This window comes from Leptodactylus fuscus, chromosome 1 (genome assembly GCF_031893055.1).
Source record: "Leptodactylus fuscus isolate aLepFus1 chromosome 1, aLepFus1.hap2, whole genome shotgun sequence".
NCBI classification, from domain to species: Eukaryota; Metazoa; Chordata; class Amphibia; order Anura; family Leptodactylidae; genus Leptodactylus; species Leptodactylus fuscus.
Window position 1 is genome coordinate 95,582,290 of NC_134265.1, and position 26,081 is coordinate 95,608,370.

A 26,081-nucleotide genomic window follows, 5' to 3' on the forward strand; every position below is an offset into this window, starting at 1 on the left:
GAAAAGCAGCTTCGCTTCCAGGCACGGGCAACCATCTCAACTTCTTCCTTAGCCGACTCCTGGACAATGGGCTCTGGTCCAGCTTGCTCTTTCTTTCACCCCCGGGATGGTTTCTTAGCCCTGCGCAGACCTTGCGCCCAGCCCTTTTGAAAGAGGGCGGCTGCGGCCTGTGACTGGTTGCTGAACAACACCTGTGGGTATAAGGGCCGCCCCCAGCTCTTGCACTGCTCCTGTTGGAGTATGAAGTTCCCTTAAGAGAAGGCAAAAAGTGAAGAAAAAGGTCTAGCGTGAAGTAGTGCAAAGAGCTGCCAGCAGCCAGGCTGCAAAGTAGAAGAGGAGTAAGTGAGAAATTTGTCTCCGCCTACGGCCACACCACCCTGAACACGCCCGATCTCGTCTGATCTCGGAAGCTCAGCAGGGTCGGGCCTGGTTAGTACTTGGATGGGAGACCGCCTGGGAATACCAGGTGCTGTAGGCTTTTGCTTTTCCTCACTTCCACCAGCAGGGGTCACTCTCCTCTATGCCATTTTTACATTCACTTTTTACACTGCACACTTGCTTCTTTTACATTCGCTTTCTCTCTTGCACTCTTTAGGCCTTGCAAAATCCTAGTATTCTCAGTCTTACCGCTATCACTCTTAGCAGCCGCAGCGGGCGTGGTGGCCACCAGCGTTGTGGCTTTTTACTTTTAATAATAGCAGGCTTCATTTCCATAGTATCTGGGCCTCCCGCCGGGCTGGAAGCCATAGCTAGTAACCTGCAGACCAATTTACAGGGCAACACAGGCTGAACATCTTTGCAGACAACGCGCCCTAAGAAAAGAGAAGCTGACTGAAAAGCAGCTTCGCTTCCAGGCACGGGCAACCATCTCAACTTCTTCCTTAGCCGACTACTGGACAATGGGCTCTGGTCCAGCTTGCTCTTTCTTTCACCCCCGGGATGGTTTCTTAGCCCTGCGCAGACCTTGCGCCCAGCCCTTTTGAAAGAGGGCGGCTGCGGCCTGTGACTGGTTGCTGAACAACACCTGTGGGTATAAGGGCCGCCCCCAGCTCTTGCACTGCTCCTGTTGGAGTATGAAGTTCCCTTAAGAGAAGGCAAAAAGTGAAGAAAAAGGTCTAGCGTGAAGTAGTGCAAAGGGCTGCCAGCAGCCAGGCTGCAAAGTAGAAGAGGAGTAAGTGAGAAGCCTGTCTCTGCCTACGGCCACACCACCCTGAACACGCCTGATCTCGGAAGCTAAGCAGGGTTGGGCCTGGTTAGTACTTGGATGGGAGACCGCCTGGGAATACCAGGTGCTGTAGGCTTTTGCTTTTCCTCACTTCCACCAGCAGGGGTCACTCTCCTCTATGCCATTTTTACATTCACTTTTTACACTGCACACTTGCTTCTTTTACATTCGCTTTCTCTCTTGCACTCTTTAGGCCTTGCAAAATCCTAGTATTCTCAGTCTTACCGCTATCACTCTTAGCAGCCGCAGCGGGCGTGGTGGCCACCAGCGTTGTGGCTTTTTACTTTTAATAATAGCAGGCTTCATTTCCATAGTATCTGGGCCTCCCGCCGGGCTGGAAGCCATAGCTAGTAACCTGCAGACCAATTTACAGGGCAACACAGGCTGAACATCTTTGCAGACAACGCGCCCTAAGAAAAGAGAAGCTGACTGAAAAGCAGCTTCGCTTCCAGGCACGGGCAACCATCTCAACTTCTTCCTTAGCCGACTACTGGACAATGGGCTCTGGTCCAGCTTGCTCTTTCTTTCACCCCCGGGATGGTTTCTTAGCCCTGCGCAGACCTTGCGCCCAGCCCTTTTGAAAGAGGGCGGCTGCGGCCTGTGACTGGTTGCTGAACAACACCTGTGGGTATAAGGGCCGCCCCCCAGCTCTTGCACTGCTCCTGTTGGAGTATGAAGTTCCCTTAAGAGAAGGCAAAAAGTGAAGAAGAAGGTCTAGCGTGAAGTAGTGCAAAGAGCTGCCAGCAGCCAGGCTGCAAAGTAGAAGAGGAGTAAGTGAGAAGACTGTCTCAGCCTATGGCCACACCACCCTGAACATGCCTGATCTCGGAAGCTAAGCAGGGTCGGGCCTGGTTAGTACTTGGATGGGAGACCGCCTGGGAATACCAGGTGCTGTAGGCTTTTGCTTTTCCTCACTTCCACCAGCAGGGGTCACTCTCCTCTATGCCATTTTTACATTCACTTTTTACACTGCACACTTGCTTCTTTTACATTCGCTTTCTCTCTTGCACTCTTTAGGCCTTGCAAAATCCTAGTATTCTCAGTCTTACCGCTATCACTCTTAGCAGCCGCAGCGGGCGTGGTGGCCACCAGCGTTGTGGCTTTTTTCTTTTAATAATAGCAGGCTTCATTTCCATAGTATCTGGGCCTCCCGCCGGGCTGGAAGCCATAGCTAGTAACCTGCAGACCAATTTACAGGGCAACACAGGCTGAACATCTTTGCAGACAACGCGCCCTAAGAAAAGAGAAGCTGACTGAAAAGCAGCTTCGCTTCCAGGCACGGGCAACCATCTCAACTTCTTCCTTAGCCGACTACTGGACAATGGGCTCTGGTCCAGCTTGCTCTTTCTTTCACCCCCGGGATGGTTTCTTAGCCCTGCGCAGACCTTGCGCCCAGCCCTTTTGAAAGAGGGCGGCTGCGGCCTGTGACTGGTTGCTGAACAACACCTGTGGGTATAAGGGCCGCCCCCAGCTCTTGCACTGCTCCTGTTGGAGTATGAAGTTCCCTTAAGAGAAGGCAAAAAGTGAAGAAAAAGGTCTAGCGTGAAGTAGTGCAAAGGGCTGCCAGCAGCCAGGCTGCAAAGTAGAAGAGGAGTAAGTGAGAAGCCTGTCTCTGCCTACGGCCACACCACCCTGAACACGCCCGATCTCGTCTGATCTCGGAAGCTAAGCAGGGTCGGGCCTGGTTAGTACTTGGATGGGAGACCGCCTGGGAATACCAGGTGCTGTAGGCTTTTGCTTTTCCTCACTTCCACCAGCAGGGGTCACTCTCCTCTATGCCATTTTTACATTCACTTTTTACACTGCACACTTGCTTCTTTTACATTCGCTTTCTCTCTTGCACTCTTTAGGCCTTGCAAAATCCTAGTATTCTCAGTCTTACCGCTATCACTCTTAGCAGCCGCAGCGGGCGTGGTGGCCACCAGCGTTGTGGCTTTTTACTTTTAATAATAGCAGGCTTCATTTCCATAGTATCTGGGCCTCCCGCCGGGCTGGAAGCCATAGCTAGTAACCTGCAGACCAATTTACAGGGCAACACAGGCTGAACATCTTTGCAGACAACGTGCCCTAAGAAAAGAGAAGCTGACTGAAAAGCAGCTTCGCTTCCAGGCACGGGCAACCATCTCAACTTTTTCCTTAGCCGACTCCTGGACAATGGGCTCTGGTCCAGCTTGCTCTTTCTTTCACCCCCGGGATGGTTTCTTAGCCCTGCGCAGACCTTGCGCCCAGCCCTTTTGAAAGAGGGCGGCTGCGGCCTGTGACTGGTTGCTGAACAACACCTGTGGGTATAAGGGCCGCCCCCAGCTCTTGCACTGCTCCTGTTGGAGTATGAAGTTCCCTTAAGAGAAGGCAAAAAGTGAAGAAAAAGGTCTAGCGTGAAGTAGTGCAAAGGGCTGCCAGCAGCCAGGCTGCAAAGTAGAAGAGGAGTAAGTGAGAAGCCTGTCTCTGCCTACGGCCACACCACCCTGAACACGCCCGATCTCGTCTGATCTTGGAAGCTAAGCAGGGTCGGGCCTGGTTAGTACTTGGATGGGAGACCGCCTGGGAATACCAGGTGCTGTAGGCTTTTGCTTTTCCTCACTTCCACCAGCAGGGGTCACTCTCCTCTATGCCATTTTTACATTCACTTTTTACACTGCACACTTGCTTCTTTTACATTCGCTTTCTCTCTTGCACTCTTTAGGCCTTGCAAAATCCTAGTATTCTCAGTCTTACCGCTATCACTCTTAGCAGCCGCAGCGGGCGTGGTGGCCACCAGCGTTGTGGCTTTTTTCTTTTAATAATAGCAGGCTTCATTTCCATAGTATCTGGGCCTCCCGCCGGGCTGGAAGCCATAGCTAGTAACCTGCAGACCAATTTACAGGGCAACACAGGCTGAACATCTTTGCAGACAACGCGCCCTAAGAAAAGAGAAGCTGACTGAAAAGCAGCTTTGCTTCCAGGCACGGGCAACCATCTCAACTTCTTCCTTAGCCGACTACTGGACAATGGGCTCTGGTCCAGCTTGCTCTTTCTTTCACCCCCGGGATGGTTTCTTAGCCCTGCGCAGACCTTGCGCCCAGCCCTTTTGAAAGAGGGCGGCTGCGGCCTGTGACTGGTTGCTGAACAACACCTGTGGGTATAAGGGCCGCCCCCCAGCTCTTGCACTGCTCCTGTTGGAGTATGAAGTTCCCTTAAGAGAAGGCAAAAAGTGAAGAAGAAGGTCTAGCGTGAAGTAGTGCAAAGAGCTGCCAGCAGCCAGGCTGCAAAGTAGAAGAGGAGTAAGTGAGAAGCCTGTCTCTGCCTACGGCCACACCACCCTGAACACGCCCGATCTCGTCTGATCTCGGAAGCTAAGCAGGGTCGGGCCTGGTTAGTGCTTGGATGGGAGACCGCCTGGGAATACCAGGTGCTGTAGGCTTTTGCTTTTCCTCACTTCCACCAGCAGGGGTCACTCTCCTCTATGCCATTTTTACATTCACTTTTTACACTGCACACTTGCTTCTTTTACATTCGCTTTCTCTCTTGCACTCTTTAGGCCTTGCAAAATCCTAGTATTCTCAGTCTTACCGCTATCACTCTTAGCAGCCGCAGCGGGCGTGGTGGCCACCAGCGTTGTGGCTTTTTTCTTTTAATAATAGCAGGCTTCATTTCCATAGTATCTGGGCCTCCCGCCGGGCTGGAAGCCATAGCTAGTAACCTGCAGACCAATTTACAGGGCAACACAGGCTGAACATCTTTGCAGACAACGCGCCCTAAGAAAAGAGAAGCTGACTGAAAAGCAGCTTCGCTTCCAGGCACGGGCAACCATCTCAACTTCTTCCTTAGCCGACTACTGGACAATGGGCTCTGGTCCAGCTTGCTCTTTCTTTCACCCCCGGGATGGTTTCTTAGCCCTGCGCAGACCTTGCGCCCAGCCCTTTTGAAAGAGGGCGGCTGCGGCCTGTGACTGGTTGCTGAACAACACCTGTGGGTATAAGGGCCGCCCCCCAGCTCTTGCACTGCTCCTGTTGGAGTATGAAGTTCCCTTAAGAGAAGGCAAAAAGTGAAGAAGAAGGTCTAGCGTGAAGTAGTGCAAAGAGCTGCCAGCAGCCAGGCTGCAAAGTAGAAGAGGAGTAAGTGAGAAATTTGTCTCCGCCTACGGCCACACCACCCTGAACACGCCCGATCTCGTCTGATCTCGGAAGCTAAGCAGGGTCGGGCCTGGTTAGTACTTGGATGGGAGACCGCCTGGGAATACCAGGTGCTGTAGGCTTTTGCTTTTCCTCACTTCCACCAGCAGGGGTCACTCTCCTCTATGCCATTTTTACATTCACTTTTTACACTGCACACTTGCTTCTTTTACATTCGCTTTCTCTCTTGCACTCTTTAGGCCTTGCAAAATCCTAGTATTCTCAGTCTTACCGCTATCACTCTTAGCAGCCGCAGCGGGCGTGGTGGCCACCGGCGTTGTGGCTTTTTTCTTTTAATAATAGCAGGCTTCATTTCCATAGTATCTGGGCCTCCCGCCGGGCTGGAAGCCATAGCTAGTAACCTGCAGACCAATTTACAGGGCAACACAGGCTGAACATCTTTGCAGACAACGTGCCCTAAGAAAAGAGAAGCTGACTGAAAAGCAGCTTCGCTTCCAGGCACGGGCAACCATCTCAACTTCTTCCTTAGCCGACTCCTGGACAATGGGCTCTGGTCCAGCTTGCTCTTTCTTTCACCCCCGGGATGGTTTCTTAGCCCTGCGCAGACCTTGCGCCCAGCCCTTTTGAAAGAGGGCGGCTGCGGCCTGTGACTAGTTGCTGAACAACACCTGTGGGTATAAGGGCCGCCCCCCAGCTCTTGCACTGCTCCTGTTGGATTATGAAGTTCCCTTAAGAGAAGGCAAAAAGTGAAGAAGAAGGTCTAGCGTGAAGTAGTGCAAAGAGCTGCCAGCAGCCAGGCTGCAAAGTAGAAGAGGAGTAAGTGAGAAGCCTGTCTCTGCCTACGGCCACACCACCCTGAACACGCCCGATCTCGTCTGATCTCGGAAGCTAAGCAGGGTCGGGCCTGGTTAGTACTTGGATGGGAGACCGCCTGGGAATACCAGGTGCTGTAGGCTTTTGCTTTTCCTCACTTCCACCAGCAGGGGTCACTCTCCTCTATGCCATTTTTACATTCACTTTTTACACTGCACACTTGCTTCTTTTACATTCGCTTTCTCTCTTGCACTCTTTAGGCCTTGCAAAATCCTAGTATTCTCAGTCTTACCGCTATCACTCTTAGCAGCCGCAGCGGGCGTGGTGGCCACCAGCGTTGTGGCTTTTTACTTTTAATAATAGCAGGCTTCATTTCCATAGTATCTGGGCCTCCCGCCGGGCTGGAAGCCATAGCTAGTAACCTGCAGACCAATTTACAGGGCAACACAGGCTGAACATCTTTGCAGACAACGTGCCCTAAGAAAAGAGAAGCTGACTGAAAAGCAGCTTCGCTTCCAGGCACGGGCAACCATCTCAACTTTTTCCTTAGCCGACTCCTGGACAATGGGCTCTGGTCCAGCTTGCTCTTTCTTTCACCCCCGGGATGGTTTCTTAGCCCTGCGCAGACCTTGCGCCCAGCCCTTTTGAAAGAGGGCGGCTGCGGCCTGTGACTGGTTGCTGAACAACACCTGTGGGTATAAGGGCCGCCCCCAGCTCTTGCACTGCTCCTGTTGGAGTATGAAGTTCCCTTAAGAGAAGGCAAAAAGTGAAGAAAAAGGTCTAGCGTGAAGTAGTGCAAAGAGCTGCCAGCAGCCAGGCTGCAAAGTAGAAGAGGAGTAAGTGAGAAGCTTGTCTCCGCCTACGGCCACACCACCCTGAACACGCCCGATCTCGTCTGATCTCGGAAGCTAAGCAGGGTCGGGCCTGGTTAGTACTTGGATGGGAGACCGCCTGGGAATACCAGGTGCTGTAGGCTTTTGCTTTTCCTCACTTCCACCAGCAGGGGTCACTCTCCTCTATGCCATTTTTACATTCACTTTTTACACTGCACACTTGCTTCTTTTACATTCGCTTTCTCTCTTGCACTCTTTAGGCCTTGCAAAATCCTAGTATTCTCAGTCTTACCGCTATCACTCTTAGCAGCCGCAGCGGGCGTGGTGGCCACCAGCGTTGTGGCTTTTTACTTTTAATAATAGCAGGCTTCATTTCCATAGTATCTGGGCCTCCCGCCGGGCTGGAAGCCATAGCTAGTAACCTGCAGACCAATTTACAGGGCAACACAGGCTGAACATCTTTGCAGACAACGTGCCCTAAGAAAAGAGAAGCTGACTGAAAAGCAGCTTCGCTTCCAGGCACGGGCAACCATCTCAACTTCTTCCTTAGCCGACTCCTGGACAATGGGCTCTGGTCCAGCTTGCTCTTTCTTTCACCCCCGGGATGGTTTCTTAGCCCTGCGCAGACCTTGCGCCCAGCCCTTTTGAAAGAGGGCGGCTGCGGCCTGTGACTAGTTGCTGAACAACACCTGTGGGTATAAGGGCCGCCCCCCAGCTCTTGCACTGCTCCTGTTGGATTATGAAGTTCCCTTAAGAGAAGGCAAAAAGTGAAGAAGAAGGTCTAGCGTGAAGTAGTGCAAAGAGCTGCCAGCAGCCAGGCTGCAAAGTAGAAGAGGAGTAAGTGAGAAGCCTGTCTCTGCCTACGGCCACACCACCCTGAACACGCCCGATCTCGTCTGATCTCGGAAGCTAAGCAGGGTCGGTCCTGGTTAGTACTTGGATGGGAGACCGCCTGGGAATACCAGGTGCTGTAGGCTTTTGCTTTTCCTCACTTCCACCAGCAGGGGTCACTCTCCTCTATGCCATTTTTACATTCACTTTTTACACTGCACACTTGCTTCTTTTACATTCGCTTTCTCTCTTGCACTCTTTAGGCCTTGCAAAATCCTAGTATTCTCAGTCTTACCGCTATCACTCTTAGCAGCCGCAGCGGGCGTGGTGGCCACCAGCGTTGTGGCTTTTTACTTTTAATAATAGCAGGCTTCATTTCCATAGTATCTGGGCCTCCCGCCGGGCTGGAAGCCATAGCTAGTAACCTGCAGACCAATTTACAGGGCAACACAGGCTGAACATCTTTGCAGACAACATGCCCTAAGAAAAGAGAAGCTGACTGAAAAGCAGCTTCGCTTCCAGGCACGGGCAACCATCTCAACTTTTTCCTTAGCCGACTCCTGGACAATGGGCTCTGGTCCAGCTTGCTCTTTCTTTCACCCCCGGGATGGTTTCTTAGCCCTGCGCAGACCTTGCGCCCAGCCCTTTTGAAAGAGGGCGGCTGCGGCCTGTGACTGGTTGCTGAACAACACCTGTGGGTATAAGGGCCGCCCCCAGCTCTTGCACTGCTCCTGTTGGAGTATGAAGTTCCCTTAAGAGAAGGCAAAAAGTGAAGAAAAAGGTCTAGCGTGAAGTAGTGCAAAGAGCTGCCAGCAGCCAGGCTGCAAAGTAGAAGAGGAGTAAGTGAGAAGCTTGTCTCCGCCTACGGCCACACCACCCTGAACACGCCCGATCTCGTCTGATCTCGGAAGCTAAGCAGGGTCGGGCCTGGTTAGTACTTGGATGGGAGACCGCCTGGGAATACCAGGTGCTGTAGGCTTTTGCTTTTCCTCACTTCCACCAGCAGGGGTCACTCTCCTCTATGCCATTTTTACATTCACTTTTTACACTGCACACTTGCTTCTTTTACATTCGCTTTCTCTCTTGCACTCTTTAGGCCTTGCAAAATCCTAGTATTCTCAGTCTTACCGCTATCACTCTTAGCAGCCGCAGCGGGCGTGGTGGCCACCAGCGTTGTGGCTTTTTACTTTTAATAATAGCAGGCTTCATTTCCATAGTATCTGGGCCTCCCGCCGGGCTGGAAGCCATAGCTAGTAACCTGCAGACCAATTTACAGGGCAACACAGGCTGAACATCTTTGCAGACAACGTGCCCTAAGAAAAGAGAAGCTGACTGAAAAGCAGCTTCGCTTCCAGGCACGGGCAACCATCTCAACTTCTTCCTTAGCCGACTCCTGGACAATGGGCTCTGGTCCAGCTTGCTCTTTCTTTCACCCCCGGGATGGTTTCTTAGCCCTGCGCAGACCTTGCGCCCAGCCCTTTTGAAAGAGGGCGGCTGCGGCCTGTGACTGGTTGCTGAACAACACCTGTGGGTATAAGGGCCGCCCCCAGCTCTTGCACTGCTCCTGTTGGAGTATGAAGTTCCCTTAAGAGAAGGCAAAAAGTGAAGAAGAAGGTCTAGCGTGAAGTAGTGCAAAGAGCTGCCAGCAGCCAGGCTGCAAAGTAGAAGAGGAGTAAGTGAGAAGCCTGTCTCTGCCTACGGCCACTCCACCCTGAACACGCCCGATCTCGTCTGATCTCGGAAGCTAAGCAGGGTCGGGCCTGGTTAGTACTTGGATGGGAGACCGCCTGGGAATACCAGGTGCTGTAGGCTTTTGCTTTTCCTCACTTCCACCAGCAGGGGTCACTCTCCTCTATGCCATTTTTACATTCACTTTTTACACTGCACACTTGCTTCTTTTACATTCGCTTTCTCTCTTGCACTCTTTAGGCCTTGCAAAATCCTAGTATTCTCAGTCTTACCGCTATCACTCTTAGCAGCCGCAGCGGGCGTGGTGGCCACCAGCGTTGTGGCTTTTTACTTTTAATAATAGCAGGCTTCATTTCCATAGTATCTGGGCCTCCCGCCGGGCTGGAAGCCATAGCTAGTAACCTGCAGACCAATTTACAGGGCAACACAGGCTGAACATCTTTGCAGACAACGTGCCCTAAGAAAAGAGAAGCTGACTGAAAAGCAGCTTCGCTTCCAGGCACGGGCAACCATCTCAACTTCTTCCTTAGCCGACTCCTGGACAATGGGCTCTGGTCCAGCTTGCTCTTTCTTTCACCCCCGGGATGGTTTCTTAGCCCTGCGCAGACCTTGCGCCCAGCCCTTTTGAAAGAGGGCGGCTGCGGCCTGTGACTGGTTGCTGAACAACACCTGTGGGTATAAGGGCCGCCCCCAGCTCTTGCACTGCTCCTGTTGGAGTATGAAGTTCCCTTAAGAGAAGGCAAAAAGTGAAGAAAAAGGTCTAGCGTGAAGTAGTGCAAAGGGCTGCCAGCAGCCAGGCTGCAAAGTAGAAGAGGAGTAAGTGAGAAGCCTGTCTCTGCCTACAGCCACACCACCCTGAACACGCCCGATCTCGTCTGATCTCGGAAGCTAAGCAGGGTCGGGCCTGGTTAGTACTTGGATGGGAGACCGCCTGGGAATACCAGGTGCTGTAGGCTTTTGCTTTTCCTCACTTCCACCAGCAGGGGTCACTCTCCTCTATGCCATTTTTACATTCACTTTTTACACTGCACACTTGCTTCTTTTACATTCGCTTTCTCTCTTGCACTCTTTAGGCCTTGCAAAATCCTAGTATTCTCAGTCTTACCGCTATCACTCTTAGCAGCCGCAGCGGGCGTGGTGGCCACCAGCGTTGTGGCTTTTTACTTTTAATAATAGCAGGCTTCATTTCCATAGTATCTGGGCCTCCCGCCGGGCTGGAAGCCATAGCTAGTAACCTGCAGACCAATTTACAGGGCAACACAGGCTGAACATCTTTGCAGACAACGCGCCCTAAGAAAAGAGAAGCTGACTGAAAAGCAGCTTCGCTTCCAGGCACGGGCAACCATCTCAACTTCTTCCTTAGCCGACTCCTGGACAATGGGCTCTGGTCCAGCTTGCTCTTTCTTTCACCCCCGGGATGGTTTCTTAGCCCTGCGCAGACCTTGCGCCCAGCCCTTTTGAAAGAGGGCGGCTGCGGCCTGTGACTGGTTGCTGAACAACACCTGTGGGTATAAGGGCCGCCCCCAGCTCTTGCACTGCTCCTGTTGGAGTATGAAGTTCCCTTAAGAGAAGGCAAAAAGTGAAGAAAAAGGTCTAGCGTGAAGTAGTGCAAAGAGCTGCCAGCAGCCAGGCTGCAAAGTAGAAGAGGAGTAAGTGAGAAGTTTGTCTCCGCCTACGGCCACACCACCCTGAACACGCCTGATCTCGTCTGATCTCGGAAGCTAAGCAGGGTCGGGCCTGGTTAGTACTTGGATGGGAGACCGCCTGGGAATACCAGGTGCTGTAGGCTTTTGCTTTTCCTCACTTCCACCAGCAGGGGTCACTCTCCTCTATGCCATTTTTACATTCACTTTTTACACTGCACACTTGCTTCTTTTACATTCGCTTTCTCTCTTGCACTCTTTAGGCCTTGCAAAATCCTAGTATTCTCAGTCTTACCGCTATCACTCTTAGCAGCCGCAGCGGGCGTGGTGGCCACCGGCGTTGTGGCTTTTTTCTTTTAATAATAGCAGGCTTCATTTCCATAGTATCTGGGCCTCCCGCCGGGCTGGAAGCCATAGCTAGTAACCTGCAGACCAATTTACAGGGCAACACAGGCTGAACATCTTTGCAGACAACGCGCCCTAAGAAAAGAGAAGCTGACTGAAAAGCAGCTTCGCTTCCAGGCACGGGCAACCATCTCAACTTCTTCCTTAGCCGACTACTGGACAATGGGCTCTGGTCCAGCTTGCTCTTTCTTTCACCCCCGGGATGGTTTCTTAGCCCTGCGCAGACCTTGCGCCCAGCCCTTTTGAAAGAGGGCGGCTGCGGCCTGTGACTGGTTGCTGAACAACACCTGTGGGTATAAGGGCCGCCCCCAGCTCTTGCACTGCTCCTGTTGGAGTATGAAGTTCCCTTAAGAGAAGGCAAAAAGTGAAGAAAAAGGTCTAGCATGAAGTAGTGCAAAGGGCTGCCAGCAGCCAGGCTGCAAAGTAGAAGAGGAGTAAGTGAGAAGCCTGTCTCTGCTTACGGCCACACCACCCTGAACACGCCCGATCTCGTCTGATCTCGGAAGCTAAGCAGGGTCGGGCCTGGTTAGTACGTGCATGGGAGACCGCCTGGGAATACCAGGTGCTGTAGGCTTTTGCTTTTCCTCACTTCCACCAGCAGGGGTCACTCTCCTCTATGCCATTTTTACATTCACTTTTTACACTGCACACTTGCTTCTTTTACATTCGCTTTCTCTCTTGCACTCTTTAGGCCTTGCAAAATCCTAGTATTCTCAGTCTTACCGCTATCACTCTTAGCAGCCGCAGCGGGCGTGGTGGCCACCAGCGTTGTGGCTTTTTACTTTTAATAATAGCAGGCTTCATTTCCATAGTATCTGGGCCTCCCGCCGGGCTGGAAGCCATAGCTAGTAACCTGCAGACCAATTTACAGGGCAACACAGGCTGAACATCTTTGCAGACAACGCGCCCTAAGAAAAGAGAAGCTGACTGAAAAGCAGCTTCGCTTCCAGGCACGGGCAACCATCTCAACTTCTTCCTTAGCCGACTACTGGACAATGGGCTCTGGTCCAGCTTGCTCTTTCTTTCACCCCCGGGATGGTTTCTTAGCCCTGCGCAGACCTTGCGCCCAGCCCTTTTGAAAGAGGGCGGCTGCGGCCTGTGACTGGTTGCTGAACAACACCTGTGGGTATAAGGGCCGCCCCCCAGCTCTTGCACTGCTCCTGTTGGAGTATGAAGTTCCCTTAAGAGAAGGCAAAAAGTGAAGAAGAAGGTCTAGCGTGAAGTAGTGCAAAGAGCTGCCAGCAGCCAGGCTGCAAAGTAGAAGAGGAGTAAGTGAGAAGCCTGTCTCTGCCTACGGCCACACCACCCTGAAAACGCCCGATCTCGGAAGCTAAGCAGGGTCGGGCCTGGTTAGTACTTGGATGGGAGACCGCCTGGGAATACCAGGTGCTGTAGGCTTTTGCTTTTCCTCACTTCCACCAGCAGGGGTCACTCTCCTCTATGCCATTTTTACATTCACTTTTTACACTGCACACTTGCTCCTTTTACATTCGCTTTCTCTCTTGCACTCTTTAGGCCTTGCAAAATCCTAGTATTCTCAGTCTTACCGCTATCACTCTTAGCAGCCGCAGCGGGCGTGGTGGCCACCAGCGTTGTGGCTTTTTACTTTTAATAATAGCAGGCTTCATTTCCATAGTATCTGGGCCTCCCGCCGGGCTGGAAGCCATAGCTAGTAACCTGCAGACCAATTTACAGGGCAACACAGGCTGAACATCTTTGCAGACAACGTGCCCTAAGAAAAGAGAAGCTGACTGAAAAGCAGCTTCGCTTCCAGGCACGGGCAACCATCTCAACTTTTTCCTTAGCCGACTCCTGGACAATGGGCTCTGGTCCAGCTTGCTCTTTCTTTCACCCCCGGGATGGTTTCTTAGCCCTGCGCAGACCTTGCGCCCAGCCCTTTTGAAAGAGGGCGGCTGCGGCCTGTGACTGGTTGCTGAACAACACCTGTGGGTATAAGGGCCGCCCCCAGCTCTTGCACTGCTCCTGTTGGAGTATGAAGTTCCCTTAAGAGAAGGCAAAAAGTGAAGAAAAAGGTCTAGCGTGAAGTAGTGCAAAGGGCTGCCAGCAGCCAGGCTGCAAAGTAGAAGAGGAGTAAGTGAGAAGCCTGTCTCTGCCTACGGCCACACCACCCTGAACACGCCCGATCTCGTCTGATCTCGGAAGCTAAGCAGGGTCGGGCCTGGTTAGTACTTGGATGGGAGACCGCCTGGGAATACCAGGTGCTGTAGGCTTTTGCTTTTCCTCACTTCCACCAGCAGGGGTCACTCTCCTCTATGCCATTTTTACATTCACTTTTTACACTGCACACTTGCTTCTTTTACATTCGCTTTCTCTCTTGCACTCTTTAGGCCTTGCAAAATCCTAGTATTCTCAGTCTTACCGCTATCACTCTTAGCAGCCGCAGCGGGCGTGGTGGCCACCAGCGTTGTGGCTTTTTTCTTTTAATAATAGCAGGCTTCATTTCCATAGTATCTGGGCCTCCCGCCGGGCTGGAAGCCATAGCTAGTAACCTGCAGACCAATTTACAGGGCAACACAGGCTGAACATCTTTGCAGACAACGCGCCCTAAGAAAAGAGAAGCTGACTGAAAAGCAGCTTCGCTTCCAGGCACGGGCAACCATCTCAACTTCTTCCTTAGCCGACTACTGGACAATGGGCTCTGGTCCAGCTTGCTCTTTCTTTCACCCCCGGGATGGTTTCTTAGCCCTGCGCAGACCTTGCGCCCAGCCCTTTTGAAAGAGGGCGGCTGCGGCCTGTGACTGGTTGCTGAACAACACCTGTGGGTATAAGGGCCGCCCCCCAGCTCTTGCACTGCTCCTGTTGGAGTATGAAGTTCCCTTAAGAGAAGGCAAAAAGTGAAGAAGAAGGTCTAGCGTGAAGTAGTGCAAAGAGCTGCCAGCAGCCAGGCTGCAAAGTAGAAGAGGAGTAAGTGAGAAGCCTGTCTCTGCCTACGGCCACACCACCCTGAACACGCCCGATCTCGTCTGATCTCGGAAGCTAAGCAGGGTCAGGCCTGGTTAGTACTTGGATGGGAGACCGCCTGGGAATACCAGGTGCTGTAGGCTTTTGCTTTTCCTCACTTCCACCAGCAGGGGTCACTCTCCTCTATGCCATTTTTACATTCACTTTTTACACTGCACACTTGCTTCTTTTACATTCGCTTTCTCTCTTGCACTCTTTAGGCCTTGCAAAATCCTAGTATTCTCAGTCTTACCGCTATCACTCTTAGCAGCCGCAGCGGGCGTGGTGGCCACCAGCGTTGTGGCTTTTTACTTTTAATAATAGCAGGCTTCATTTCCATAGTATCTGGGCCTCCCGCCGGGCTGGAAGCCATAGCTAGTAACCTGCAGACCAATTTACAGGGCAACACAGGCTGAACATCTTTGCAGACAACGTGCCCTAAGAAAAGAGAAGCTGACTGAAAAGCAGCTTCGCTTCCAGGCACGGGCAACCATCTCAACTTCTTCCTTAGCCGACTCCTGGACAATGGGCTCTGGTCCAGCTTGCTCTTTCTTTCACCCCCGGGATGGTTTCTTAGCCCTGCGCAGACCTTGCGCCCAGCCCTTTTGAAAGAGGGCGGCTGCGGCCTGTGACTGGTTGCTGAACAACACCTGTGGGTATAAGGGCCGCCCCCAGCTCTTGCACTGCTCCTGTTGGAGTATGAAGTTCCCTTAAGAGAAGGCAAAAAGTGAAGAAAAAGGTCTAGCGTGAAGTAGTGCAAAGGGCTGCCAGCAGCCAGGCTGCAAAGTAGAAGAGGAGTAAGTGAGAAGCCTGTCTCTGCCTACGGCCACACCACCCTGAACACGCCCGATCTCGTCTGATCTCGGAAGCTAAGCAGGGTCGGGCCTGGTTAGTACTTGGATGGGAGACCGCCTGGGAATACCAGGTGCTGTAGGCTTTTGCTTTTCCTCACTTCCACCAGCAGGGGTCACTCTCCTCTATGCCATTTTTACATTCACTTTTTACACTGCACACTTGCTTCTTTTACATTCGCTTTCTCTCTTGCACTCTTTAGGCCTTGCAAAATCCTAGTATTCTCAGTCTTACCGCTATCACTCTTAGCAGCCGCAGCGGGCGTGGTGGCCACCAGCGTTGTGGCTTTTTACTTTTAATAATAGCAGGCTTCATTTCCATAGTATCTGGGCCTCCCGCCGGGCTGGAAGCCATAGCTAGTAACCTGCAGACCAATTTACAGGGCAACACAGGCTGAACATCTTTGCAGACAACGTGCCCTAAGAAAAGAGAAGCTGACTGAAAAGCAGCTTCGCTTCCAGGCACGGGCAACCATCTCAACTTCTTCCTTAGCCGACTCCTGGACAATGGGCTCTGGTCCAGCTTGCTCTTTCTTTCACCCCCGGGATGGTTTCTTAGCCCTGCGCAGACCTTGCGCCCAGCCCTTTTGAAAGAGGGCGGCTGCGGCCTGTGACTAGTTGCTGAACAACACCTGTGGGTATAAGGGCCGCCCCCAGCTCTTGCACTGCTCCTGTTGGAGTATGAAGTTCCCTTAAGAGAAGGCAAAAAGTGAAGAAAAAGGTCTAGCGTGAAGTAGTGCAAAGGGCTGCCAGCAGCCAGGCTGCAAAGTAGAAGAGGAGTAAGTGAGAAGCCTGTCTCTGCCTACGGCCACACCACCCTGAACACGCCCGATCTCATCTGATCTCGGAAGCTAAGCAGGGTCGGGCCTGGTTAGTACTTGGATGGGAGACCGCCTGGGAATACCAGGTGCTGTAGGCTTTTGCTTTTCCTCACTTCCACCAGCAGGGGTCACTCTCCTCTATGCCATTTTTACATTCACTTTTTACACTGCACACTTGCTTCTTTTACATTCGCTTTCTCTCTTGCACTCTTTAGGCCTTGCAAAATCCTAGTATTCTCAGTCTTACCGCTATCACTCTTAGCAGCCGCAGCGGGCGTGGTGGCCACCAGCGTTGTGGCTTTTTACTTTTAATAATAGCAGGCTTCATTTCCATAGTATCTGGGCCTCCCGCCGGGCTGGAAGCCATAGCTAGTAACCTGCAGACCAATTTACAGGGCAACACAGGCTGAACATCTTTGCAGACAACGCGCCCTAAGAAAAGAGAAGCTGACTGAAAAGCAGCTTCGCTTCCAGGCACGGGCAACCATCTCAACTTCTTCCTTAGCCGACTCCTGGACAATGGGCTCTGGTCCAGCTTGCTCTTTCTTTCACCCCCGGGATGGTTTCTTAGCCCTGCGCAGACCTTGCGCCCAGCCCTTTTGAAAGAGGGCGGCTGCGGCCTGTGACTGGTTGCTGAACAACACCTGTGGGTATAAGGGCCGCCCCCAGCTCTTGCACTGCTCCTGTTGGAGTATGAAGTTCCCTTAAGAGAAGGCAAAAAGTGAAGAAGAAGGTCTAGCGTGAAGTAGTGCAAAGAGCTGCCAGCAGCCAGGCTGCAAAGTAGAAGAGGAGTAAGTGAGAAGCCTGTCTCTGCCTACGGCCACACCACCCTGAACACGCCCGATCTCGTCTGATCTCGGAAGCTAAGCAGGGTCGGGCCTGGTTAGTACTTGGATGGGAGACCGCCTGGGAATACCAGGTGCTGTAGGCTTTTGCTTTTCCTCACTTCCACCAGCAGGGGTCACTCTCCTCTATGCCATTTTTACATTCACTTTTTACACTGCACACTTGCTTCTTTTACATTCGCTTTCTCTCTTGCACTCTTTAGGCCTTGCAAAATCCTAGTATTCTCAGTCTTACCGCTATCACTCTTAGCAGCCGCAGCGGGCGTGGTGGCCACCAGCGTTGTGGCTTTTTACTTTTAATAATAGCAGGCTTCATTTCCATAGTATCTGGGCCTCCCGCCGGGCTGGAAGCCATAGCTAGTAACCTGCAGACCAATTTACAGGGCAACACAGGCTGAACATCTTTGCAGACAACGTGCCCTAAGAAAAGAGAAGCTGACTGAAAAGCAGCTTCGCTTCCAGGCACGGGCAACCATCTCAACTTCTTCCTCAGCCGACTCCTGGACAATGGGCTCTGGTCCAGCTTGCTCTTTCTTTCACCCCCGGGATGGTTTCTTAGCCCTGCGCAGACCTTGCGCCCAGCCCTTTTGAAAGAGGGCGGCTGCGGCCTGTGACTGGTTGCTGAACAACACCTGTGGGTATAAGGGCCGCCCCCAGCTCTTGCACTGCTCCTGTTGGAGTATGAAGTTCCCTTAAGAGAAGGTAAAAAGTGAAGAAAAAGGTCTATCGTGAAGTAGTGCAAAGGGCTGCCAGCAGCCAGGCTGCAAAGTAGAAGAGGAGTAAGTGAGAAGCCTGTCTCTGCCTACGGCCACACCACCCTGAACACGCCCGATCTCGTCTGATCTCGGAAGCTAAGCAGGGTCGGGCCTGGTTAGTACTTGGATGGGAGACCGCCTGGGAATACCAGGTGCTGTAGGCTTTTGCTTTTCCTCACTTCCACCAGCAGGGGTCACTCTCCTCTATGCCATTTTTACATTCACTTTTTACACTGCACACTTGCTTCTTTTACATTCGCTTTCTCTCTTGCACTCTTTAGGCCTTGCAAAATCCTAGTATTCTCAGTCTTACCGCTATCACTCTTAGCAGCCGCAGCGGGCGTGGTGGCCACCAGCGTTGTGGCTTTTTACTTTTAATAATAGCAGGCTTCATTTCCATAGTATCTGGGCCTCCCGCCGGGCTGGAAGCCATAGCTAGTAACCTGCAGACCAATTTACAGGGCAACACAGGCTGAACATCTTTGCAGACAACGCGCCCTAAGAAAAGAGAAGCTGACTGAAAAGCAGCTTCGCTTCCAGGCACGGGCAACCATCTCAACTTCTTCCTTAGCCGACTCCTGGACAATGGGCTCTGGTCCAGCTTGCTCTTTCTTTCACCCCCGGGATGGTTTCTTAGCCCTGCGCAGACCTTGCGCCCAGCCCTTTTGAAAGAGGGCGGCTGCGGCCTGTGACTGGTTGCTGAACAACACCTGTGGGTATAAGGGCCGCCCCCAGCTCTTGCACTGCTCCTGTTGGAGTATGAAGTTCCCTTAAGAGAAGGCAAAAAGTGAAGAAAAAGGTCTAGCGTGAAGTAGTGCAAAGAGCTGCCAGCAGCCAGGCTGCAAAGTAGAAGAGGAGTAAGTGAGAAGTTTGTCTCCGCCTACGGCCACACCACCCTGAACACGCCCGATCTCGTCTGATCTCGGAAGCTAAGCAGGGTCGGGCCTGGTTAGTACTTGGATGGGAGACCGCCTGGGAATACCAGGTGCTGTAGGCTTTTGCTTTTCCTCACTTCCACCAGCAGGGGTCACTCTCCTCTATGCCATTTTTACATTCACTTTTTACACTGCACACTTGCTTCTTTTACATTCGCTTTCTCTCTTGCACTCTTTAGGCCTTGCAAAATCCTAGTATTCTCAGTCTTACCGCTATCACTCTTAGCAGCCGCAGCGGGCGTGGTGGCCACCGGCGTTGTGGCTTTTTTCTTTTAATAATAGCAGGCTTCATTTCCATAGTATCTGGGCCTCCCGCCGGGCTGGAAGCCATAGCTAGTAACCTGCAGACCAATTTACAGGGCAACACAGGCTGAACATCTTTGCAGACAACGCGCCCTAAGAAAAGAGAAGCTGACTGAAAAGCAGCTTCGCTTCCAGGCACGGGCAACCATCTCAACTTCTTCCTTAGCCGACTACTGGACAATGGGCTCTGGTCCAGCTTGCTCTTTCTTTCACCCCCGGGATGGTTTCTTAGCCCTGCGCAGACCTTGCGCCCAGCCCTTTTGAAAGAGGGCGGCTGCGGCCTGTGACTGGTTGCTGAACAACACCTGTGGGTATAAGGGCCGCCCCCAGCTCTTGCACTGCTCCTGTTGGAGTATGAAGTTCCCTTAAGAGAAGGCAAAAAGTGAAGAAAAAGGTCTAGCATGAAGTAGTGCAAAGGGCTGCTAGCAGCCAGGCTGCAAAGTAGAAGAGGAGTAAGTGAGAAGCCTGTCTCTGCCTACGGCCACACCACCCTGAACACGCCCGATCTCGTCTGATCTCGGAAGCTAAGCAGGGTCGGGCCTGGTTAGTACGTGCATGGGAGACCGCCTGGGAATACCAGGTGCTGTAGGCTTTTGCTTTTCCTCACTTCCACCAGCAGGGGTCACTCTCCTCTATGCCATTTTTACATTCACTTTTTACACTGCACACTTGCTTCTTTTACATTCGCTTTCTCTCTTGCACTCTTTAGGCCTTGCAAAATCCTAGTATTCTCAGTCTTACCGCTATCACTCTTAGCAGCCGCAGCGGGCGTGGTGGCCACCAGCGTTGTGGCTTTTTACTTTTAATAATAGCAGGCTTCATTTCCATAGTATCTGGGCCTCCCGCCGGGCTGGAAGCCATAGCTAGTAACCTGCAGACCAATTTACAGGGCAACACAGGCTGAACATCTTTGCAGACAACGTGCCCTAAGAAAAGAGAAGCTGACTGAAAAGCAGCTTCGCTTCCAGGCACGGGCAACCATCTCAACTTTTTCCTTAGCCGACTCCTGGACAATGGGCTCTGGTCCAGCTTGCTCTTTCTTTCACCCCCGGGATGGTTTCTTAGCCCTGCGCAGACCTTGCGCCCAGCCCTTTTGAAAGAGGGCGGCTGCGGCCTGTGACTGGTTGCTGAACAACACCTGTGGGTATAAGGGCCGCCCCCAGCTCTTGCACTGCTCCTGTTGGAGTATGAAGTTCCCTTAAGAGAAGGCAAAAAGTGAAGAAAAAGGTCTAGCGTGAAGTAGTGCAAAGGGCTGCCAGCAGCCAGGCTGCAAAGTAGAAGAGGAGTAAGTGAGAAGCCTGTCTCTGCCTACGGCCACACCACCCTGAACACGCCCGATCTCGTCTGATCTTGGAAGCTAAGCAGGGTCGGGCCTGGTTAGTACTTGGATGGGAGACCGCCTGGGAATACCAGGTGCTGTAGGCTTTTGCTTTTCCTCACTTCCACCAGCAGGGGTCACTCTCCTCTATGCCATTTTTACATTCACTTTTTACACTGCACACTTGCTTCTTTTACATTCGCTTTCTCTCTTGCACTCTTTAGGCCTTGCAAAATCCTAGTATTCTCAGTCTTACCGCTATCACTCTTAGCAGCCGCAGCGGGCGTGGTGGCCACCAGCGTTGTGGCTTTTTTCTTTTAATAATAGCAGGCTTCATTTCCATAGTATCTGGGCCTCCCGCCGGGCTGGAAGCCATAGCTAGTAACCTGCAGACCAATTTACAGGGCAACACAGGCTGAACATCTTTGCAGACAACGCGCCCTAAGAAAAGAGAAGCTGACTGAAAAGCAGCTTCGCTTCCAGGCACGGGCAACCATCTCAACTTCTTCCTTAGCCGACTACTGGACAATGGGCTCTGGTCCAGCTTGCTCTTTCTTTCACCCCCGGGATGGTTTCTTAGCCCTGCGCAGACCTTGCGCCCAGCCCTTTTGAAAGAGGGCGGCTGCGGCCTGTGACTGGTTGCTGAACAACACCTGTGGGTATAAGGGCCGCCCCCCAGCTCTTGCACTGCTCCTGTTGGAGTATGAAGTTCCCTTAAGAGAAGGCAAAAAGTGAAGAAGAAGGTCTAGCGTGAAGTAGTGCAAAGAGCTGCCAGCAGCCAGGCTGCAAAGTAGAAGAGGAGTAAGTGAGAAGCCTGTCTCTGCCTACGGCCACACCACCCTGAACACGCCCGATCTCGTCTGATCTCGGAAGCTAAGCAGGGTCGGGCCTGGTTAGTACTTGGATGGGAGACCGCCTGGGAATACCAGGTGCTGTAGGCTTTTGCTTTTCCTCACTTCCACCAGCAGGGGTCACTCTCCTCTATGCCATTTTTACATTCACTTTTTACACTGCACACTTGCTTCTTTTACATTCGCTTTCTCTCTTGCACTCTTTAGGCCTTGCAAAATCCTAGTATTCTCAGTCTTACCGCTATCACTCTTAGCAGCCGCAGCGGGCGTGGTGGCCACCAGCGTTGTGGCTTTTTACTTTTAATAATAGCAGGCTTCATTTCCATAGTATCTGGGCCTCCCGCCGGGCTGGAAGCCATAGCTAGTAACCTGCAGACCAATTTACAGGGCAACACAGGCTGAACATCTTTGCAGACAACGTGCCCTAAGAAAAGAGAAGCTGACTGAAAAGCAGCTTCGCTTCCAGGCACGGGCAACCATCTCAACTTCTTCCTTAGCCGACTCCTGGACAATGGGCTCTGGTCCAGCTTGCTCTTTCTTTCACCCCCGGGATGGTTTCTTAGCCCTGCGCAGACCTTGCGCCCAGCCCTTTTGAAAGAGGGCGGCTGCGGCCTGTGACTGGTTGCTGAACAACACCTGTGGGTATAAGGGCCGCCCCCAGCTCTTGCACTGCTCCTGTTGGAGTATGAAGTTCCCTTAAGAGAAGGCAAAAAGTGAAGAAAAAGGTCTAGCGTGAAGTAGTGCAAAGGGCTGCCAGCAGCCAGGCTGCAAAGTAGAAGAGGAGTAAGTGAGAAGCCTGTCTCTGCCTACGGCCACACCACCCTGAACACGCCTGATCTCGTCTGATCTCGGAAGCTAAGCAGGGTCGGGCCTGGTTAGTACTTGGATGGGAGACCGCCTGGGAATACCAGGTGCTGTAGGCTTTTGCTTTTCCTCACTTCCACCAGCAGGGGTCACTCTCCTCTATGCCATTTTTACATTCACTTTTTACACTGCACACTTGCTTCTTTTACATTCGCTTTCTCTCTTGCACTCTTTAGGCCTTGCAAAATCCTAGTATTCTCAGTCTTACCGCTATCACTCTTAGCAGCCGCAGCGGGCGTGGTGGCCACCAGCGTTGTGGCTTTTTACTTTTAATAATAGCAGGCTTCATTTCCATAGTATCTGGGCCTCCCGCCGGGCTGGAAGCCATAGCTAGTAACCTGCAGACCAATTTACAGGGCAACACAGGCTGAACATCTTTGCAGACAACGTGCCCTAAGAAAAGAGAAGCTGACTGAAAAGCAGCTTCGCTTCCAGGCACGGGCAACCATCTCAACTTCTTCCTTAGCCGACTCCTGGACAATGGGCTCTGGTCCAGCTTGCTCTTTCTTTCACCCCCGGGATGGTTTCTTAGCCCTGCGCAGACCTTGCGCCCAGCCCTTTTGAAAGAGGGCGGCTGCGGCCTGTGACTAGTTGCTGAACAACACCTGTGGGTATAAGGGCCGCCCCCCAGCTCTTGCACTGCTCCTGTTGGAGTATGAAGTTCCCTTAAGAGAAGGCAAAAAGTGAAGAAGAAGGTCTAGCGTGAAGTAGTGCAATGAGCTGCCAGCAGCCAGGCTGCAAAGTAGAAGAGGAGTAAGTGAGAAGCCTGTCTCTGCCTACAGCCACACCACCCTGAACACGCCCGATCTTGTCTGATCTCGGAAGCTAAGCAGGGTCGGGCCTGGTTAGTACTTGGATGGGAGACCGCCTGGGAATACCAGGTGCTGTAGGCTTTTGCTTTTCCTCACTTCCACCAGCAGGGGTCACTCTCCTCTATGCCATTTTTACATTCACTTTTTACACTGCACACTTGCTTCTTTTACATTCGCTTTCTCTCTTGCACTCTTTAGGCCTTGCAAAATCCTAGTATTCTCAGTCTTACCGCTATCACTCTTAGCAGCCGCAGCGGGCGTGGTGGTCACCAGCGTTGTGGCTTTTTACTTTTAATAATAGCAGGCTTCATTTCCATAGTATCTGGGCCTCCCGCCGGGCTGGAAGCCATAGCTAGTAACCTGCAGACCAATTTACAGGGCAACACAGGCTGAACATCTTTGCAGACAACGTGCCCTAAGAAAAGAGAAGCTGACTGAAAAGCAGCTTCGCTTCCAGGCACGGGCAACCATCTCAACTTTTTCCTTAGCCGACTCCTGGACAATGGGCTCTGGTCCAGCTTGCTCTTTCTTTCACCCCCGGGATGGTTTCTTAGCCCTGCGCAGACCTTGCGCCCAGCCCTTTTGAAAGAGGGCGGCTGCGGCCTGTGACTGGTTGCTGAACAACACCTGTGGGTATAAGGGCCGCCCCCAGCTCTTGCACTGCTCCTGTTGGAGTATGAAGTTCCCTTAAGAGAAGGCAAAAAGTGAAGAAAAAGGTCTAGCGTGAAGTAGTGCAAAGGGCTGCCAGCAGCCAGGCTGCAAAGTAGAAGAGGAGTAAGTGAGAAGCCTGTCTCTGCCTACGGCCACACCACCCTGAACACGCCCGATCTCATCTGATCTCGGAAGCTAAGCAGGGTCGGGCCTGGTTAGTACTTGGATGGGAGACCGCCTGGGAATACCAGGTGCTGTAGGCTTTTGCTTTTCCTCACTTCCACCAGCAGGGGTCACTCTCCTCTATGCCATTTTTACATTCACTTTTTACACTGCACACTTGCTTCTTTTACATTCGCTTTCTCTCTTGCACTCTTTAGGCCTTGCAAAATCCTAGTATTCTCAGTCTTACCGCTATCACTCTTAGCAGCCGCAGCGGGCGTGGTGGCCACCAGCGTTGTGGCTTTTTACTTTTAATAATAGCAGGCTTCATTTCCATAGTATCTGGGCCTCCCGCCGGGCTGGAAGCCATAGCTAGTAACCTGCAGACCAATTTACAGGGCAACACAGGCTGAACATCTTTGCAGACAACGCGCCCTAAGAAAAGAGAAGCTGACTGAAAAGCAGCTTCGCTTCCAGGCACGGGCAACCATCTCAACTTCTTCCTTAGCCGACTACTGGACAATGGGCTCTGGTCCAGCTTGCTCTTTCTTTCACCCCCGGGATGGTTTCTTAGCCCTGCGCAGACCTTGCGCCCAGCCCTTTTGAAAGAGGGCGGCTGCGGCCTGTGACTGGTTGCTGAACAACACCTGTGGGTATAAGGGCCGCCCCCCAGCTCTTGCACTGCTCCTGTTGGAGTATGAAGTTCCCTTAAGAGAAGGCAAAAAGTGAAGAAGAAGGTCTAGCGTGAAGTAGTGCAAAGAGCTGCCAGCAGCCAGGCTGCAAAGTAGAAGAGGAGTAAGTGAGAAGCCTGTCTCTGCCTACGGCCACACCACCCTGAACACGCCCGATCTCGTCTGATCTCGGAAGCTAAGCAGGGTCGGGCCTGGTTAGTACTTGGATGGGAGACCGCCTGGGAATACCAGGTGCTGTAGGCTTTTGCTTTTCCTCACTTCCACCAGCAGGGGTCACTCTCCTCTATGCCATTTTTACATTCACTTTTTACACTGCACACTTGCTTCTTTTACATTCGCTTTCTCTCTTGCACTCTTTAGGCCTTGCAAAATCCTAGTATTCTCAGTCTTACCGCTATCACTCTTAGCAGCCGCAGCGGGCGTGGTGGCCACCAGCGTTGTGGCTTTTTACTTTTAATAATAGCAGGCTTCATTTCCATAGTATCTGGGCCTCCCGCCGGGCTGGAAGCCATAGCTAGTAACCTGCAGACCAATTTACAGGGCAACACAGGCTGAACATCTTTGCAGACAACGTGCCCTAAGAAAAGAGAAGCTGACTGAAAAGCAGCTTCGCTTCCAGGCACGGGCAACCATCTCAACTTCTTCCTTAGCCGACTCCTGGACAATGGGCTCTGGTCCAGCTTGCTCTTTCTTTCACCCCCGGGATGGTTTCTTAGCCCTGCGCAGACCTTGCGCCCAGCCCTTTTGAAAGAGGGCGGCTGCGGCCTGTGACTGGTTGCTGAACAACACCTGTGGGTATAAGGGCCGCCCCCAGCTCTTGCACTGCTCCTGTTGGAGTATGAAGTTCCCTTAAGAGAAGGCAAAAAGTGAAGAAAAAGGTCTAGCGTGAAGTAGTGCAAAGAGCTGCCAGCAGCCAGGCTGCAAAGTAGAAGAGGAGTAAGTGAGAAATTTGTCTCCGCCTACGGCCACACCACCCTGAACACGCCCGATCTCGTCTGATCTCGGAAGCTCAGCAGGGTCGGGCCTGGTTAGTACTTGGATGGGAGACCGCCTGGGAATACCAGGTGCTGTAGGCTTTTGCTTTTCCTCACTTCCACCAGCAGGGGTCACTCTCCTCTATGCCATTTTTACATTCACTTTTTACACTGCACACTTGCTTCTTTTACATTCGCTTTCTCTCTTGCACTCTTTAGGCCTTGCAAAATCCTAGTATTCTCAGTCTTACCGCTATCACTCTTAGCAGCCGCAGCGGGCGTGGTGGCCACCAGCGTTGTGGCTTTTTACTTTTAATAATAGCAGGCTTCATTTCCATAGTATCTGGGCCTCCCGCCGGGCTGGAAGCCATAGCTAGTAACCTGCAGACCAATTTACAGGGCAACACAGGCTGAACATCTTTGCAGACAACGCGCCCTAAGAAAAGAGAAGCTGACTGAAAAGCAGCTTCGCTTCCAGGCACGGGCAACCATCTCAACTTCTTCCTTAGCCGACTACTGGACAATGGGCTCTGGTCCAGCTTGCTCTTTCTTTCACCCCCGGGATGGTTTCTTAGCCCTGCGCAGACCTTGCGCCCAGCCCTTTTGAAAGAGGGCGGCTGCGGCCTGTGACTGGTTGCTGAACAACACCTGTGGGTATAAGGGCCGCCCCCAGCTCTTGCACTGCTCCTGTTGGAGTATGAAGTTCCCTTAAGAGAAGGCAAAAAGTGAAGAAAA

General features: G+C 52.2%; 28 non-coding genes and 3 pseudogenes across 28 annotated transcripts; all 31 read left to right on the forward strand.

Annotated features, from left to right (window-relative positions):
* The first annotated feature begins 359 nt into the window (after positions 1 to 359).
* LOC142190065 (5S ribosomal RNA) lies at positions 360 to 478 on the forward strand. Its single transcript, XR_012714001.1, has one exon. It is a non-coding gene; the product is annotated as a 5S ribosomal RNA (ribosomal RNA).
* Positions 479 to 1,192: 714 nt separating this feature from the next.
* On the forward strand, positions 1,193 to 1,301 carry LOC142190348 (5S ribosomal RNA; annotated as a pseudogene).
* Positions 1,302 to 2,016: 715 nt separating this feature from the next.
* Positions 2,017 to 2,125, forward strand: LOC142190489 (5S ribosomal RNA; annotated as a pseudogene).
* Positions 2,126 to 2,839: 714 nt separating this feature from the next.
* LOC142191131 (5S ribosomal RNA) lies at positions 2,840 to 2,958 on the forward strand. The gene has a single exon (XR_012714742.1). It is a non-coding gene; the product is annotated as a 5S ribosomal RNA (ribosomal RNA).
* A 714-nt stretch (positions 2,959 to 3,672) lies between these two features.
* LOC142189878 (5S ribosomal RNA) lies at positions 3,673 to 3,791 on the forward strand. The gene has a single exon (XR_012713827.1). It is a non-coding gene; the product is annotated as a 5S ribosomal RNA (ribosomal RNA).
* A 715-nt stretch (positions 3,792 to 4,506) lies between these two features.
* On the forward strand, positions 4,507 to 4,625 carry LOC142190012 (5S ribosomal RNA). Its single transcript, XR_012713952.1, has one exon. It is a non-coding gene; the product is annotated as a 5S ribosomal RNA (ribosomal RNA).
* A 715-nt stretch (positions 4,626 to 5,340) lies between these two features.
* LOC142191132 (5S ribosomal RNA) lies at positions 5,341 to 5,459 on the forward strand. The gene has a single exon (XR_012714743.1). It is a non-coding gene; the product is annotated as a 5S ribosomal RNA (ribosomal RNA).
* A 715-nt stretch (positions 5,460 to 6,174) lies between these two features.
* LOC142191133 (5S ribosomal RNA) lies at positions 6,175 to 6,293 on the forward strand. The gene has a single exon (XR_012714744.1). It is a non-coding gene; the product is annotated as a 5S ribosomal RNA (ribosomal RNA).
* Positions 6,294 to 7,007: 714 nt separating this feature from the next.
* LOC142191134 (5S ribosomal RNA) lies at positions 7,008 to 7,126 on the forward strand. The gene has a single exon (XR_012714745.1). It is a non-coding gene; the product is annotated as a 5S ribosomal RNA (ribosomal RNA).
* Positions 7,127 to 7,841: 715 nt separating this feature from the next.
* Positions 7,842 to 7,960, forward strand: LOC142189927 (5S ribosomal RNA). The gene has a single exon (XR_012713873.1). It is a non-coding gene; the product is annotated as a 5S ribosomal RNA (ribosomal RNA).
* Positions 7,961 to 8,674: 714 nt separating this feature from the next.
* Positions 8,675 to 8,793, forward strand: LOC142191136 (5S ribosomal RNA). The gene has a single exon (XR_012714746.1). It is a non-coding gene; the product is annotated as a 5S ribosomal RNA (ribosomal RNA).
* Positions 8,794 to 9,507: 714 nt separating this feature from the next.
* Positions 9,508 to 9,626, forward strand: LOC142189804 (5S ribosomal RNA). Its single transcript, XR_012713757.1, has one exon. It is a non-coding gene; the product is annotated as a 5S ribosomal RNA (ribosomal RNA).
* A 714-nt stretch (positions 9,627 to 10,340) lies between these two features.
* On the forward strand, positions 10,341 to 10,459 carry LOC142189717 (5S ribosomal RNA). Its single transcript, XR_012713675.1, has one exon. It is a non-coding gene; the product is annotated as a 5S ribosomal RNA (ribosomal RNA).
* A 714-nt stretch (positions 10,460 to 11,173) lies between these two features.
* Positions 11,174 to 11,292, forward strand: LOC142189784 (5S ribosomal RNA). The gene has a single exon (XR_012713739.1). It is a non-coding gene; the product is annotated as a 5S ribosomal RNA (ribosomal RNA).
* A 714-nt stretch (positions 11,293 to 12,006) lies between these two features.
* On the forward strand, positions 12,007 to 12,125 carry LOC142190186 (5S ribosomal RNA). The gene has a single exon (XR_012714114.1). It is a non-coding gene; the product is annotated as a 5S ribosomal RNA (ribosomal RNA).
* A 715-nt stretch (positions 12,126 to 12,840) lies between these two features.
* Positions 12,841 to 12,949, forward strand: LOC142190307 (5S ribosomal RNA; annotated as a pseudogene).
* Positions 12,950 to 13,663: 714 nt separating this feature from the next.
* On the forward strand, positions 13,664 to 13,782 carry LOC142191137 (5S ribosomal RNA). The gene has a single exon (XR_012714747.1). It is a non-coding gene; the product is annotated as a 5S ribosomal RNA (ribosomal RNA).
* A 715-nt stretch (positions 13,783 to 14,497) lies between these two features.
* On the forward strand, positions 14,498 to 14,616 carry LOC142189986 (5S ribosomal RNA). Its single transcript, XR_012713927.1, has one exon. It is a non-coding gene; the product is annotated as a 5S ribosomal RNA (ribosomal RNA).
* A 714-nt stretch (positions 14,617 to 15,330) lies between these two features.
* LOC142191139 (5S ribosomal RNA) lies at positions 15,331 to 15,449 on the forward strand. Its single transcript, XR_012714749.1, has one exon. It is a non-coding gene; the product is annotated as a 5S ribosomal RNA (ribosomal RNA).
* A 714-nt stretch (positions 15,450 to 16,163) lies between these two features.
* LOC142189700 (5S ribosomal RNA) lies at positions 16,164 to 16,282 on the forward strand. The gene has a single exon (XR_012713659.1). It is a non-coding gene; the product is annotated as a 5S ribosomal RNA (ribosomal RNA).
* Positions 16,283 to 16,996: 714 nt separating this feature from the next.
* LOC142191140 (5S ribosomal RNA) lies at positions 16,997 to 17,115 on the forward strand. The gene has a single exon (XR_012714750.1). It is a non-coding gene; the product is annotated as a 5S ribosomal RNA (ribosomal RNA).
* A 714-nt stretch (positions 17,116 to 17,829) lies between these two features.
* On the forward strand, positions 17,830 to 17,948 carry LOC142191141 (5S ribosomal RNA). Its single transcript, XR_012714751.1, has one exon. It is a non-coding gene; the product is annotated as a 5S ribosomal RNA (ribosomal RNA).
* Positions 17,949 to 18,662: 714 nt separating this feature from the next.
* Positions 18,663 to 18,781, forward strand: LOC142191142 (5S ribosomal RNA). Its single transcript, XR_012714752.1, has one exon. It is a non-coding gene; the product is annotated as a 5S ribosomal RNA (ribosomal RNA).
* Positions 18,782 to 19,495: 714 nt separating this feature from the next.
* Positions 19,496 to 19,614, forward strand: LOC142190138 (5S ribosomal RNA). The gene has a single exon (XR_012714069.1). It is a non-coding gene; the product is annotated as a 5S ribosomal RNA (ribosomal RNA).
* A 714-nt stretch (positions 19,615 to 20,328) lies between these two features.
* Positions 20,329 to 20,447, forward strand: LOC142189879 (5S ribosomal RNA). Its single transcript, XR_012713828.1, has one exon. It is a non-coding gene; the product is annotated as a 5S ribosomal RNA (ribosomal RNA).
* Positions 20,448 to 21,162: 715 nt separating this feature from the next.
* On the forward strand, positions 21,163 to 21,281 carry LOC142191143 (5S ribosomal RNA). The gene has a single exon (XR_012714753.1). It is a non-coding gene; the product is annotated as a 5S ribosomal RNA (ribosomal RNA).
* A 714-nt stretch (positions 21,282 to 21,995) lies between these two features.
* Positions 21,996 to 22,114, forward strand: LOC142189785 (5S ribosomal RNA). Its single transcript, XR_012713740.1, has one exon. It is a non-coding gene; the product is annotated as a 5S ribosomal RNA (ribosomal RNA).
* Positions 22,115 to 22,829: 715 nt separating this feature from the next.
* LOC142189972 (5S ribosomal RNA) lies at positions 22,830 to 22,948 on the forward strand. Its single transcript, XR_012713914.1, has one exon. It is a non-coding gene; the product is annotated as a 5S ribosomal RNA (ribosomal RNA).
* Positions 22,949 to 23,662: 714 nt separating this feature from the next.
* LOC142189818 (5S ribosomal RNA) lies at positions 23,663 to 23,781 on the forward strand. The gene has a single exon (XR_012713770.1). It is a non-coding gene; the product is annotated as a 5S ribosomal RNA (ribosomal RNA).
* Positions 23,782 to 24,496: 715 nt separating this feature from the next.
* Positions 24,497 to 24,615, forward strand: LOC142191144 (5S ribosomal RNA). Its single transcript, XR_012714754.1, has one exon. It is a non-coding gene; the product is annotated as a 5S ribosomal RNA (ribosomal RNA).
* A 714-nt stretch (positions 24,616 to 25,329) lies between these two features.
* LOC142190066 (5S ribosomal RNA) lies at positions 25,330 to 25,448 on the forward strand. The gene has a single exon (XR_012714002.1). It is a non-coding gene; the product is annotated as a 5S ribosomal RNA (ribosomal RNA).
* Positions 25,449 to 26,081: the final 633 nt, after the last annotated feature.